Raw genomic sequence first — 15,232 nt, 5'->3', positions numbered from 1 at the left:
CTAACAATATATCCAAGGAATTGAACTTCTCTTAATCAGAAATTACACTTAGAGAACTTAGCGTACAACTCTTCTTTTCTCAATAAATCAAGCACCAACTTCAAATATTCTTCGTGTTCTTCATCACTCTTAGAATAAATAAGGATGTCATCGATAAAAACAATAACGAATATGTCCAGATAGGGTCTGCACACACGGTTCATGAGGTCCATAAACACAGCAGGTGCATTTGTCAATCCGAACAGCATAACAAGAAATTCAAAGTGACCGTAACGGGTGCGGAAAGCAGTTTTCGAAACATCAGTTTCTTTAGCCCGTAGTTGGTGATAACCGGAACAAGGATCAATCTTAGAATAAACGGGCAAACCTTGAAGTTGATCGAACAGATCATCAATTCTCGGAAGAGGGTAACGGTTCTCAACCGTAAGCTTGTTCAACTCGCGATAACCAATATATAAATGAAATGAACCATCTTTCTTCTTAACAAAAAGAACAGGAGCTCCCCAAGGGGACGAACTGAGACGAATAAAACCTTTGTCTAACAACTCACGGAGTTGACTCGACAATTCTTGAAGTTCGGAAGGCGTAAGTCGGTAAGGAGCACGTGCTACAGGAGCAGCACTGGGAACAAGATCGATTTGAAATTCTACCGCGCGTTGCGGCGGAAGACCAGGTAAATCTTCGGGAAATACCTCGGGAAAATCACTAACAATGGGAACATTCTTAATACTCTTCTCTTCTTTATCGGAATCAACAACATGGGCTAGAATAGCATGACAACCTTTGCGAGGATGTTTATGGCAATTCTCTCAAAGGGGATAACAAGGATCTTAGATTCCAAAGTAAATTTTCATTACATTTTCAAAAGGAAGACGTACGAAAAGTGTGATAATTCAACGAGAGTGAACTTTCGTGTACAATGAGCGAGGAAGTCTAGGATTCATCCATATTCCTAAATTTATGTGCGGATGAAAAGAATGCGAATCATGGGTTATAAAGAATGGTCGACTCCGGTTGAGATGAATCTCCAAAAATAATTTCGTGTACCTCAAAGAATTGAATCCTAGGATTGATGTTTATGAGGGTGTTGCGATTGACAGTGAATATTGAGAGTAGAAACTCCTCAATCAGTCTAGTGTAATATATATCCATGATACCCGCCATAACAACAGTTGGGGTAGAAACCCACTTAGCGCCTTTTCTACAATAGAGTGACCATCGAGTGTACCCCAGAAACTTGATTTATCGGTGTGCGTTTCGGCCATGTCCAACCATAAGAGGGAAAATTCTATGGGCGCAAAGACTTTCCAACAAATTTTATAAAACCGACATCCAAACTGGTGTAAGAATTTCTATCAATGAACTTAATGGTAAATTTCATCCTTAAACGGAGGATGAGAAGAACTGTGATCCAAGCACTCTGTAGAGTAATGCGAAAATTCTAATGTAATCAATCAAAGAAGTTTTGAAAAAGCTTTAAACGTCTGATGTAACCCCATAAATGGAACGAAGCTCTTAGTAAATTTAGAAGTATGTACAACGTGTACCATTTTACGTAAAACAATTTGAGTTAACTAGACAACTCGACATGAGTGATTTTAAAATAATTTTGAAGGTACAATTTAGTGTATACTAGCCAAAATAGGTAAGGGTAAATTTATCCATTCGAATTCATACGTACATATATGATTTTATAATTAGTATACATGACAAAATATTTCATTACTTCTATTCGCCCATAAATCTCAGGAGAACCGCCCAATTACACAATGTGTAAAAATTTTAAATGAAAAGCAGGGTATCCGCATTATAAAGGTTACGAGTTGAAGTAAGACCGTTAAAGCTCGGGTGAAGGACTTGAATCGTCTTGCAACATCTAATCAATAAATGCTACGAGGTCATGAAAACCAATGAGTTAAATATTGTTTTGACTTTTATCAGGACACAAGTCCTTGGGTCAAAACTAGTCACGTGCGAACCTGTTGCTAACAAGCGAGTTATGAATGATAAAAGCATGGGATAAAATGAGTTTTCCGTATCTCAACAATTAAGAAAATGAGTATCTTCCCTACCCATGTAATACATCGGAATTTCTGAATGAGTAGTGTAAAAATTTTCTTTGGCTCGCTTTCTATTTCTCATGTCACAATATTGGGACTTCTTTATGAATTAACATAATATAATCACGTTGGCCTGACGCCATTATATTTCACTAATTCATAGTTCCATTCCAATAGCACTACATGAGGTCAGGACACGCGATCAACCTCGAATTTCCACACAATTTCTCTAAAACGATTTCTTAAACAATGTGCTAAGGATAGCACAAGAGACAAAACATCCAAGGTAATGAATAGCAGTAACGATGACATAGAAATGTCTTCGAAGTACCAAGAATCTCTAAAAGTCAAGAATGACGTTTTCCAGTTCAAAGACCAAAGCACATAGGCACAACGGCACAAAGGCAAGTAATATAACAAAAATGTTATATACCCAAACACAATAGCTGACATTGAAATGCCGAGCCTTTAGAAGTCAAGAATGACATCTCGCGTAATATAACTCAAACGTTATATACATAACCCTAATAGATGACATAGAAATGCCTAGAATCCTAGAACACGTAATATAACTCAAACGTTATATCAATAAACACAAATTATGACATAGAAATGTCGAGAATTTCAGAAGTCAAGAATGACACCCCCTCGGTTTCACTAACCGAGGCGTTCCTATAAAAGATGAACTCGCATGAGTCGGAGAATACGTTTAAATCAGAATGGGAGTTCCTCCCGGATTCAGAACATAATAGAAATGTATGTGTGATAACCATATACATACCAATACGATACAAATAATCACATATAATAATATATAATAGGCCGGGCTGTAGACTAGACTCACTAATGCACCCTATTGACTCGGGTAACGACATCAATGCAGCCTAATTCCCTACAACCAACGCTCTGATACCAACTGTGGTGACTCCGTCAAAACACTTAACGGCTCCGTCACTTGGTCCCACAGCTTGATCGAAACTTTATATGAATTTTATAAAACAACCTTGCATTCTTTATTTAAAAATGATTTCCTATAAAGAAAATCTACTAAATTGTATAAGTTTAGAAAAACTATACATAAATACTTTAACCAAAGGTTGACCAAACAAAGTCAACAACATCCACTTTTTAATGTAACAAAATAGAATGCAAGTTAATGTTTAACAAAAGCTGCCATCATAAATATGCAGACCCTCTAAGCACAGCGGAAGCAGTCAATCATAAACCTGAGAATAAAACATGCGAGTAACTGTCAACAAAAATGTTGAGTGAATTATAGGTTTAATATTGCAAACAATATTTAATTTAAACAATAAAAATTTATGTTTGAAAACATAAAACTCCTTTTAAACCACCAAATTATATGCTAGAAAACATATAATAAAACATTATTCCATTTTCCGTGAGCCACCTGGTAACCACTTAACCCTTTATTTACCCTTGCCAAACACAATAAATAGTATACACCGAACAAGTGTATCTTCAACTAAATACGAAGTACTAAACATTCCGATTATAAATTGCTAGCGCGACTAGCTCGAAATGGGGTTGTCAAACCCGATAGATCTATCCATAGGATTCGCGTTCACCAGTAGAAACCAGTGATTACAGTTACCAGACTAGGGAATATTTTTGTTTAACTCACAATGAATAATTTAAACCAACTTCCACTTGTCCAAAATATAAAATAAATTGCATGTATTCTCATCCCAAAAGATTTAAATAGAAAAATGGGACTATAACTCACCTTAATAGCAACGAAGTAACCAACACAATTAAGCAAACAGCAAATGTAGTACAGTGATCAGGAATGATCACAACGCCGACCTATAAATAAAGCAGGTCGATATAAATAACTAAGTTAGGTCAAGTCTTAGTATGATAACTATTGTACATGTTGCAAGTAGTCATAGAACAATACTCAATATGCATCGGTTTGATCGGAACAGCTTACGGACACACACTTTCTATTTTTAGAAAGTTTCTATTTTTAGCAGGTTTCCATTTTTGGAAAGTTTCTATTTTTGGAAAGTTTCTATTTTTGGAAAGTTGCTATTTTAGGAAAGTTTATAAGTTAGGAAAGTTTCCTTAATTAGAAAGTCAACAAAAGTCAACTGAAAGTCAAAGTCAACCGAAAGTCAACTCAAAAGTCAACCTTGGTCAAACATGGTCAATGTAAATTTTAAAAGTGTAAGTTATAATAATAATATAAGTTATAACGTTTATTAAAGTTAAATATGTCTAATTATGTCATAACATAAGTTTAATTAAATTAAAATGAATTATTAAAGTTAATATAAGTTTAAATGGTATAATTAATATAACATAAGTATTTAATTAATTAATTAAATATTAGTCATAATGTAAGTATTATTAATTAATAATAAATTTTAAATCATATCATAAGTATTATTAATTAATAATGAATTATTAATCGTATCATAAGTTTCTAATTATAATTATTAAATCATAAGTATTTAATAATTAAATTATAATTTAAATAATAACTAAGCCTTAGAATAATTAAATAATTAATTAATCCTTATTATAAGTCTTATAATAGTAATCTCATAATATAAGTTTAATACTTATCATAAGTATTTTCCATTAATAATGAAGTATCATTTATCATATGTTTAATTAAAATGTTAATTAAATCATAAATATTAATTAAATGATATAATAAATATATATCATAAGTTGTAAATAATAATAATTACTTTTTTATCATAAGTAATTAAATAATAATGAAATCCATTATTTATATCATAAGTTTAATAATTAGTCACAAGTTTTAAATCAAAAGTACATCGGGTCGTATCCTGAGCCCCGGGTGTCGGTTTTCGGCGAGCCTTACATATATCTCCGCCTAAGCAAACCACCCGACACTTTGGTACACACAAGAACACCCCAAGAACATCCCACAAGTCGTGATGTACAGCCAATTCACTACTTGGAACTTCAATTCAACCAAAATCGTGTTTTAGACGCAACGGGTGATTCGTGGCTCGGATTGAGATGACCCGAACATGAAAGTTCATCCCACCATCAGTCCTAACACACTAACACATCCTAGAGTCACCAATTATGGTCACAAAGTCTGACCAAACCTGGTTCATACCAAAATCACATTTCAATCTTAACAAAATACCACTTTGATCATATCTAGGGCTCCGGAAATCGAAACGACATGAATTCGGAGTCTAAAATTAATGTCTTGATGAGAGGAACTCATTTATATATTTTATTTTAACTTTTATATCAGTTACAAAGTCAGAAACACACGAAAAAGCTGCTGTCCCAATTAAATCAAACCGAAAACATGTATAATCGAGCAATTCTACGCATACAATCATCAATACAATAACATGTAATCATCATACTATCAATATAACATATAAAATCAGTAAAATAAATGAAAAATTGAAAAGCTAGGGTTAGGGTGTATACCCTAATCAAGAATTGAAGGATATGAACGTGTAGAGAACGATGCGGTGAACCCGATTATGATGAAAGCTCTAAACCTTTAAAGCAAAAATTGAAAGATGATGATGATGTTTAGTGGTGGTGGTGACGGCAAGGATGAGAGGAGAGGAGAGGGTTTGCAAAAAAAAATGAATTAGGTTGAAATGAGAAGTATTGTGGAGTTTTGATCAACATGTATCACAATTTACAAAGTTTGGCAAAAATACCCCCTCCCCTTGACAATTTCGGCCAAGAACTGAATGGGGTGGGCCCCATACTGACCCAATTTGATAAATGACAAAATCCTAGTGGCCCGAACGCCCGAACGAAACCCGAAACGCGAAAACACCGCTACGCGATTGATTTTTCGGAGAGATAATAAATACGCGACGAATAAAATATATAAACACTATATATAATCATATGACATCAAAATATCATATTTAAAATAATTAGGACTTAAAAATCCCAAAAACTCGACCGTTGGTTTGAAAACCGAAAAGATTCGCCGGATAGAAATTCGCGACTCGTAGGAACGTATAATTTAAAATATGAATACAAATATTCATATAACACATAATAATTAATATATTATTACAAAAATAATAATATAGGTCATAGAAATGACGTGGCACGAATAACAATTAACGGTCGTTAAATAGTTAACGGTAAAAGATAACGGAAAAAGTAGGGTCGTTACATAAGTGAATGGAATCATCTAACAGATCTAGCATAGAGTACTAACTTGTACAACTACAGAAACTACAACAATCAATAACAGGCAACCGACAACTAACAACTGGCAACTATCAACTGGCAACTATCAACTGGCAACTATCCTCCAACTAGAGACTCGACGGCTTGTACGAGCACGCGAACACTAGCTGATCAGTCTAGCATCTACCGAAAGTCCTTACTACTGAATCCCCAGTATAGTAATTCCACATACAGGTGATGCGTCATTCAGCACTATACTCAACAAATAGTAGCCAACTGGACCCAACCACAACAAGGTTGACCTCCCTGAGCTGAACCTAACAACAATAGGTTCCAACAGGCAACTACAATTTGTGCACACAACTGTTAAGCAACTACCATTATGAACAACTGTCCCTACGACTAGCATGGCAACTCTACAATGATCATTATTACAACATATCTACTAAGCATAACAACTAAAACAGTATAACATAGTAGCACAACTTGCTACTCTATACTACACCCGGAGATAATCCCACTCACCGATTACCAGCAATAGAAGGCACTCAGAATTCTAATCTTACTGAGCCTTCTCTTCATCCTTATCACCTGAGAATAGACATAACACAGTCAGTAATCATGTCTTGATAACAACCCGACAACAAGACAATAACACAACAATACTAAAACCCACACTTAATCACTTTACAATTGGTCTATCAACTGTACGAGTAACACCATCACACGCACGTTTGAGAACACTCAACCGTGCAGTTGACAACTCACTCGTACGTTTGATCTATGACCAAACATCCTACAATGACTCACCTGATCCGTACAATTCACTACACGAGTGACCAGTGACTCGTACGAGTCACATCTCAATCGTACGTATCATCACAATCAAAACATAAGTTCCCATCACCACTCACTCGCACGGTTCACCACACTGTTGACTACCTCAACCGTACGAGTGAAGGCTCACTCGTGCGAGTGATGAAGAACAGTAGCAACAGCTATTTATATGGGTTTCAACCCAAAATCACAACATCAAACATCAATATATATACTAAATCAACACCTACAACATGTATTCACTATATGATAAGTCTACATTATAATTTCAGCCCATAACGACACTTAAAAGCGTGCACAACAAGGCATATACCCTAAAACCTATTTTTCTGACCAAAATAAAGTTTGATCCAGTTTCTTAAAAGTTTACCATTGGAAAGGATTTTTCATTAAGATTCCAACGATACTTGATTCATTAAAAACGGAGCTACGGTTAGAAAGTTATGACCAAAACAAGTTTCCACAAAATCTGACCAGGTGTCACACGTGTGACTGAGGCCTCACTCGTGCGAGTGAGCCCTCACATGCGCAGTTGACCTATCAAAAGTGTGGTCACTCGTACGAGTGACCTGTCAAAAGTGTGGGTGCTGATGAACACCTACAGCTCGCTGTTTTCGCGTTTTTTGACCCCAAAACATGATTTTTGCTCAATCTGATCATGAAACCACTTCAAAAACATCATATAACAACTATATAACATATATATAACATCAATTAAGCATAACAAACATATTTCATGAAGATTCAAGCCTAAAATCACACTTTTAAACTCATAAACCCAAAACTTAAATTTGACAAGATTAAAGCATGAAATCAAAGCACAAACCTGAGAATAGTGATTACTATGATGTTAGAATTCAATCTCTAAAGCCACACAATCCAATTTCAAGCATAAATCAAATAGGGTTTCAAGGGAGTGAGAGTTTAGGTACGGAGTATAATTTGGGAGCTTCAAGAAAATAAGAGAAGTAACTGACTTTTTGCTTTTATATGCAGGTTAAATACAATACCCCATCACATACGGGTATTTACCAGTTATCTGATATCTTTCGTACTTCGTTAGGAGGCCCTAACGGAGTTCAAATTCAATAAACGAATCTGTTCTGTGACCCTTATCACAAACTGGTCTCAACTAAACAACCAAATAATTATAAACATATAATTATTAAAATCACCAATTACACCATACCCAAGGGTACAATGGTCATTTCAACTAGGCCCAACACGCGGGTGTTACAACAGTACCTACCCGTTAAAGAAATTTTGTCCCGAAATTTGATCGAGGTCGTCATGACTAACACTAAAAATGTTTTCCTGACGAGTATGAGTTGATAAATAGAGTTTTATTATTGTTGAGTAGTTAGGATAAGATAATTCGATTACTCGAAGAGTACGAGTGAAGCTATCATAAAATAATGTAATGAGTAAAAGCAAGTTCGTCTTAGCCGGTGACGTAGTCACGGTTGATTTCCGGAATCAAAGAATTTAGAGAAATCTTTGTAATAAGATTTGATTCTTCCGAACTTAAGGAAATTAAGATTCTCTATAATTAAATACGGTGATCTGCCTCAATTACTCTGTCTGATATTTCCTTTATAAATTAGACTTTTTCTGTTCCACTAATTTTCACCACCTCAATACTTTCTTCCTTAGTTCATACATTCAAAAGATTGTGAAAATGCTTAATCCCGTTCTAATCCTTGATATTTTTCCTATTTATCATTTCTGTCATCCTTCTTTTCAATCTTCTACCAGGAAAATCTGTTTACTTCTACTATTACCTTGGGGTGATACTATTCTTAATTCTACAGTGTCCTTATTTTGGTATTCGTATTAATATCCACGGTTTGTAACCTCCGTGTTGTTATTGGGCTTTATATTTTCTCTTATATTTTGGAGCACTTTGCATTTTTGTTCTCTTCTCGACCTCTAGTAAAACGAGTAATGGTCCAGAATTCGTAAGTATGAAGTTTCGAATGAACATAACTAATGTTCTAAGAGAGAAATTGTAATAGCACGATCTGACTTGTCAAATTACTAGAGTTCAAGGGAAAAGATAGGTCTATCAAGAAAAATATGTTCTTGATGTGTTTATAGTTTAGATAGAATGTAAAAGTCGTGTAACATGACACATGATGACGTTATGATCTGTGAATCATCACGTTTCATTAGGAACTCAGCATGACTTAATGTAATATAATCACGTTGATCAAGTGTCATTATATTATACTAACTCATGCTTTAGTTCCCAACACTACTTCAATATCATTCATATTTTAAGTCCGAATTTTTAGAATTTTAGAAACTAAAATAGTTTCCTTTATGATATAGTACAGATAGCACGAAGAGATAGATGATTTCAGATAAGAATAGTTATGAAAATATCTTTAGAAATATCGAAGATATTTATAATAAAAGATACGATGATTTCTTAGAATTTCTAATAACAAAGGATGATGAAGAAGATTTGTCCGTAATGGTTTGAACTCAGAGGTATTCGTTAATGACTTCAGTAGATACTGAATCATTTGGATTCTTTGAAGACAGGTTTAGTCTTTGTGATTTGTCCACAGCCTCCTACATGGTTTACTCAATCCGTTTTCTAGTTCCAACTTTTCTGAGCTTTGCCAACATACTATTCTTTATCATCAAACTTTAGACTGTTAAGGCAGTCTTCAGTTTCCGCTGCTTTATTAGCTTTCTCAAAATTCAAAGAACTGATTCGTAGACTAGAGTGATGTTTAGAGTTTCAGAATGAGAGATCATAATTCTAAGAGATAAATGTTATATGTATATATAACTTTTGATGTAGAAACGCTGCGAGATTCAAAATACTGATTGCTGATTTCCCGACACTTGGTATGGCAATTCTTGTTACAAGATGCCGATGAGTTCATGATAAGACTTTAATAGATAAATATAGTGATTTGTCGAAGAGATTTAAGCCAAGGAGCAACGAGGTTGCGGGTACGTCTGCTGATAAAATAGTGGAATATAAAAGGTTCCCCTGGTAACAATAAAAGAGCTCGCATATATATCAAGGTTATAATAAGGTTGTTTCGAACGAAAAGTCGAAGTTAACTTGCTGGAGCTGTGACAAATTTGCTACTTTGAAAGGGATTACCAAGTTATTTTGGGTAATAATAATGCTTACAGGATCTGATACGGATTTGTGTTAAACTTTTACTTAGTTTCTGAGAGTTTTCCAGGTGCATAACTATATGCATAAATCTTTCCTTCCGTAGATAAGATGCAGTTGGTTCATCCTCTCGATTGAGGTGTTTTCAAGAATCATGAAAGGTTTGAACGCAGATTGTAATCGTCAAGATACAATTGAGGTTTATGATGAAATCAAGTGGCAAACTTGAAGAAATTTGTAGTTTCATATGTTATAATCAATATTTTAATTCATTTTAATTATCCAATGCTGGTAGTCAACAGTTAATAGTCCACAGTTAGTAATTCAATAATTCATATATAGTTTAATATATAATATTCGAATTAATTAATACGTGTCGTGATCCATTGTATACATGTCTCAGACTCGATCACAACTCAAAGTATATATATTATTTAGAATCAACCTCAACCTTGTATAGCTAACTTGATCATTACCGCATATAGAGTGTCTATGTTTATTCCAAATAATATATATATATGCGTCGATAAGATATGTCAAAACCTTATATACGTGTCTCGATTTATCCGACGATATTTAAAGTGCGTAAAGTAAATAACATAAATTAAATGACGATAAATAAAATTGTGAGAATTAAAATTGCGATAAATAAATTGTGATAAATAAATGTAATAAGGAATTAACAGTTAGCTAGGAACAGTTAGCGTGGATTCTTAACAAAATTTCTCATAGTTAATTTGTTTGTTTCTAACAAATTTTTATTTTGTCAAATGTTTTCTTCATTATGCCACTTGTTAGATTCTGGTAAGTCAAAATCCAAATATGAAATTGAATGAAAATGGTTATTTTGTGGTGAACGGATTTGTATATCTTGTGGATGTAAGTAGGATAGTAATAAACTGTTGAATCAGATTCGAAGAATGTACAGTGTAACTTATTAATGTAAAATCTAAATATTTCTCGGGTATTACCTACCCGTTAAAATATTTTCACCATTAACAGTTTGTACGATAGAATTTTTAATTACAATCTTTATGAAAATATACTTACATATATATTTTCTTCAGATGTAATAATGGATTTAATGAGTTAATATAATATTAATCTCATTTGATTTTTTGTTAGAACTAGAATACATAATCTCTAAAACATTAGAGATTACATAATTTCCATGAAGAACGAAGATAATTGATGTAGAACGATACGTAGAATGATGATTATACTCGAGGTACAGAATGAGATGTTGAGGCATGTGATATTGAAACTTGGGTTGTTGGTGGTACTGGTGTTGATGTTGGTGGTACTGTTGGTGCTGGTGACGTTGCTGAAGCTGGTAAGTTTTGTACCATATTCTCCAAATTGATTACTCGAGGGCGAAGCTCGTTGACTTCTTCTATTACACCGGGATGATTGTCGGTTCGGACGAGCGGACGAATAAGATCTAAAATTTGAGATAATATATAATCGTGATGAGACACTCTGGAAATGAGAGAGAAAATGGTGTTCGAACAGGTTCGCTGGTAAGTGCTTCAGGTTATTCACCAAGAGGGCAATGTGGTGGATGGAAGGGATCACCTTCTTCTTGTCTCCAATGATTGAGGAGACTACGAACCCATCAGATGAATTGGGGATGGTTGATTGGTTGATTCATTCTGGTGACGCTGTCTCCGGAGCTTAGGTGAACATCCATGTCAGAATAGCTGTCGAGTTCCGAAGAACTTGAACTAGTGATGTGATGACCCGGGAATTTCCGACCAAATTCAAACTTATCTTTATATGATTTCAATACGATAAGCAAAGTCTGTAAAGATGAGTCTCAAAATTTTCGAACTACTTTATAAAATCATTTAACCTCTGACTATTCTCGACGATTCACGAACAAATAATTGTATTAGATATGTGTGTATGTATATATATAATAATTCAAAATGTAATCTGAAGTATTATATGTTATTGTTATTAAAATTTAATAAAATAAAACTAGGATATTATAATAATTCTTATTTAAAATATATCTCTATATATAAATAAAGTATATTAAAAAAAAATATTAAATAATTGTAATACTCGTTTGATGTTTCGATGGATATTAAGCAAGTTAAATTTAAACTTATGTGATTTTAAAATAAACGGTGATCCGAAAATGTGTAATATAAATTTTAGGCTTATTAAATATGTATATAGGTATATATATATATATATATATATATATATATATATATATATATATATATATATATATATATATATATATATATATAAGTAATTATAATAGTTTGAAATTATAAAATATAATTTAAGCATTAGAATTAATTACGTAAAACGTGATACAAAATAATATGCAGAATAATTAAATTGCTATTAAAAGGAATATATAAATATATGCACATGGTTGCTATATCTAATTAATGTTATAGATATGAAATATATGAGGTATTAAACAATTGATATGTGTTATTAATGATGTTATCTATAAATATGAAATTTGTTATACAAAATATGAAATTTGTTATACATATATATAAATTGTTATAGATATCACTAATATTATTATCATTATTATAGTTAGTATTAGTATTATTAAAAATATTAGTGAGATAAACCTTATAGTTATTATTATCACTTTATCTCTATCAATAATAAAAACCATATTATTATTATTATTATTATTATTATTATTATTATTATTATTATTATTATTATTATTATTATTATTATTATTATTATTATTATTATTATTATTATTATTATATAAAGAATATTATTATTAAATAAGACTAATATATATACAGGTATAAAATTTCGCAGATATATAAATCTATACAGATATTTATAGGTCAGATAAATTACAGATATATAACAGATACATATAATTAATTTTACGCCAGTAATTTATATCACAATCAAGCTGTGATTAAGTGTTACTCTCGTTTACAAGTTGATTCCAATCCATCTGTTATCAAACAAAATTTGTTATGAATCAAAAGCAAGAGTGTACGAAATCTGATTAAAATACAATATATGTTTCCATCTTTATCTGCTTTATATATTTTTCTTCTGTCTTCTTCTCCTTGATTAGATTATGCTGTCGACCATTCATTTTATAAAGTGACCAATTCATGAAGGAAGGCATTCAATGAAATTCATTATCACTTAAAACTCAATACAACTTTTGTTTGATAGATTTTAAAACAGAAAAATGGAAGAACCAGTCGTCTTCTCTGTTCCAACCTCATTTTTTACAAAACTCGATTTTTCAACAAATTACAAAATCTATAAATGCAATCGTGTTAGGAATCCTTCCTTTAATCTTTCTGCAAAGTCCCCGATTCCAATTATTTATATCAAAGACGAATTTTCGAGTCAAAGTTTCAATACCAAAAAGTCAACTTTTTGTTCATCGAGAAATTTGATTTCGTTCTAATGTTTTCAGTTAAATTGATTATGTAGAAAGTTTATAGAAGTGATTTGGAATCTTTTTCATGTAGAAACTTTAAGCCAAAACGTTCGAAATCTTTAATTTGATTTATGGGTTCTTCGTGTAAAAATAATAACTGATACAGTTTTTTATTTATTTTTATTTTCTGTTTCAATTAAAATTCGTTAACACAGATAATCGTTTTTGTACATGTACTAAATTCTAAAGGTTAATAAGAAAACAAAAACTGATTTGGGTAGTCTTCTGGTCGATCTCAATTGAAGGAGGAGGAGAAAGAAGAACATGTAATAATACGGGTTAAATAAATATGAATTACGTATTAAAACAGAAAACAGGCAACAGCCTGGATGGTTTATGGAGGTGACGGGTATTCGAGAGGTCGGGGGTTCGAGTCCCTGTTGGGCAGTATTTTTTTGGGCCGATTTTCAAAGGTAGTCTTCCAATATTTTACTTATTATATTATTATTATTATTACTAATATATATTATTGTTATTATTAATATTGTTATTATTAGTTAGTATTATTATTACTAGTATTATTTTTATCATTATTATTATGACTATAAATGAAATCCTTATCATTATTATTATTATTATTATTACCAGTATAAGTATTATTGTTATTGTTATTATTATTATGATTATGATTATTATTATTATTATTAAGAAAACAATACAATCTATTAATATAATCATAGTAATAAGTATTATAACAATTGTTATTACTATTATCGTAAGTGTTATTAATGTTATTTTTAGTATTATTAATATGAATATAAGTATTATTATGATTAGGATTATGAATTATTATTACGAGTATCATTTAGTAAACCATTTCTAAAATTATTATTAGTAATAAAATGGTTATTTTTATAGTTATTAATAATATCAATAATATTACTGTTATCATTAAAACTAGGAGAACCTTTATTTTTAAACTATAATTTTATTAAAAACTAGGTAGTATCATTATCATTAACATCACAAATATTATTAAACTCATCATCTTATATAAATTATTATTAAATATAATAGTATTATTATCTATATCTTAATAATTTCATTAATTTAACTAGCAAATGATATTCATATAACAATATATTTAATAACACAAAAGCAAACTATATTAATATCTTATTTTTTTCCTTTTTCTTAAATAAATAAAATGAATACAATGAAACATATAAATTATTGATATTAAAACTTATATTGCTAATAATATACATATTTGTTCGATTACAAGTATATATATTAATATATGAAAAAATGATATAGGTTCGTGAATCCGAGGCCAACCTTACTTTTGTTCAATGTCGTCATATGTATTTTTACTACAAAACACAATAGGTGAGTTTCATTATTCCCTTTTTACTCATTGCATTTTTGGGCTGAGAATACATGCAAATGCTTTATTAACTGTTTTTTACAATATTTATATGCGTGAGTTTCATTTGCCTTTTTACCCTTTATATTTTTGGGCTGAGAATACATGCGCAATTTTTATAAATGTTTTACGAAATAGACACAAGTAATTGAAACTACATTATATGGTTGAATTATCGAAATCGAATATGC

Source organism: Rutidosis leptorrhynchoides, chromosome 4 (assembly GCF_046630445.1).
Source record: "Rutidosis leptorrhynchoides isolate AG116_Rl617_1_P2 chromosome 4, CSIRO_AGI_Rlap_v1, whole genome shotgun sequence".
NCBI lineage: Eukaryota > Viridiplantae > Streptophyta > Magnoliopsida > Asterales > Asteraceae > Rutidosis > Rutidosis leptorrhynchoides.
Note: the sequence above shows the minus strand (reverse complement) of the source record.